The sequence below is a fragment of the Lipotes vexillifer genome, unplaced genomic scaffold (genome assembly GCF_000442215.2).
Source record: "Lipotes vexillifer unplaced genomic scaffold, Lipotes_vexillifer_v1.1 scaffold584, whole genome shotgun sequence".
NCBI lineage: Eukaryota > Metazoa > Chordata > Mammalia > Artiodactyla > Lipotidae > Lipotes > Lipotes vexillifer.
In genome coordinates, this window is record NW_006783036.1 from 5,098,229 (window position 1) to 5,099,828 (window position 1,600).

The 1,600-nt window shown below is 36.8% G+C and overlaps 1 non-coding gene across 1 annotated transcript; it reads left to right on the forward strand.

The window, feature by feature from the left end:
* Positions 1 to 360: 360 nt before the first annotated feature.
* Positions 361 to 433, forward strand: TRNAG-CCC (transfer RNA glycine (anticodon CCC)). The gene has a single exon. It is a non-coding gene; the product is annotated as a tRNA-Gly (tRNA).
* The last annotated feature ends 1,167 nt before the right edge of the window (positions 434 to 1,600 follow it).

A 1,600-nucleotide genomic window follows, 5' to 3' on the forward strand; every position in this document is an offset into this window, starting at 1 on the left:
ATTCTTTACTAAGCAGAGAGGTATTAAAGAAACAGGTTACCTACAAAGAAAGAACAAACAGGCTCATTCCAGATTTCTCCTCTGAATACTAAACACTAGAAGAAAATAAATGCTCTCTTCAGGATTTTGAGGGGAAAAATTTGTGGACCAAAAGTTATGTCCCCAGCCAAGTGTCGTTCATGAACGCAGGCTACAGGCAAATATTCTTGGATAGGCAGAGACTGGGAGAGATACAGCTCATGTTACCTTAAAAAATTATCCAACGATGTATAGCCAACTGACAGATGAGTCCAAATGAAGACCTCAAGAATGGAAACCAGTAGTATAAAAGGGCTGGAGAGAACATAGAAACCAGGAACTTCCCTGGTGGTCCAGTGGCTAAGACTCTGCACTCCCAATGCAGGGGGCCAAGGTTCGATCCCTGGTCAGGGATCTACATCCCACATGCTGCAACTAAGACCCAGTACAAGCAAGTAAATTAATTAAAAAAAAAAAAAAGAAGCATGGAAACCAACTAAATATACAAGTGTATGTATAAATGCTGCTGTAAACTGGGCCACACAATAGAATGCAAAAAAAAAAAATCATGAAAAAAAAGTTTATAAAATTAAAAAAAAATGTTTTTTTAAATAAGCTTCATCTGTAACCCCCAATTGAAACAACAAAGACTTGGGGAAGGGCAGGGAGGAAGGAAAGCAGGATGAATTACTAAAAATACATAGTGATCCGTCAAGCCGTATTTGTTCTTGATATAAGCCTGATTTGATATAAGCCTATAAGCTTGATATAAGCCTATAAGCATTTGATTATCTTAAAGGAGATCACTAGCAGCACTAAAAATTTGCACCAAAATATATTAGATGAAAAAAAGCCACGGTAGAAGGGTTTTTCACATTTGTAAGAAAGAGGAAGATCCTCACACATGTAATGTTTGCACAAAGCTGGACCATTGCCGGGGAGGGAGCCTGAGGTCCATGGGTTGATCTCCAGTGAGTATTCAGATCTTTTGGAACAATGTGGCAGGCATTTTTAAAAACGGCTTTATTAAAAGTATAACACATAACTGCACATATTTCAGATGTACAATTTCATACATTTTGGCATAGGTGTGCAACAGTGTAGCCGTCACCTCACCTGAGATTGTGAGCAAATGACCACACGCCTAAACATTTCCTCTGTCATCCCTCCCTCCTCCTTCTCCACAGGGACAGGTAAAAGTGAGCATCACTTTACATATATAGCAAGAAATAGAAAACAAAGAATAATAAGGGAACTAAGAAACAGAAAGCATAAAATAAGATGACAGAAAGAAGGCTGTAAATGTTGAATATTTTAATAAAAGGCAAAGACTGTCTGAATGATAATATCAATAAAGTGTCTACTTTTTCACACACAAGTAAAATCACACACAAGTAAAGAAATCACTTTATTTTCCAGAATCTGTGGGACATTGACCAGGGTCGAGCATATGCTAGGCCATAAAAATCTTACTGTGTTCCCCAAAACATAAATTTCACAGATCACATTTTCTGATCAAAACAAAATTAAACCACAAATAACTATTTCTTTTAAAAAAGTATTTTTAATAACAATGGGAACA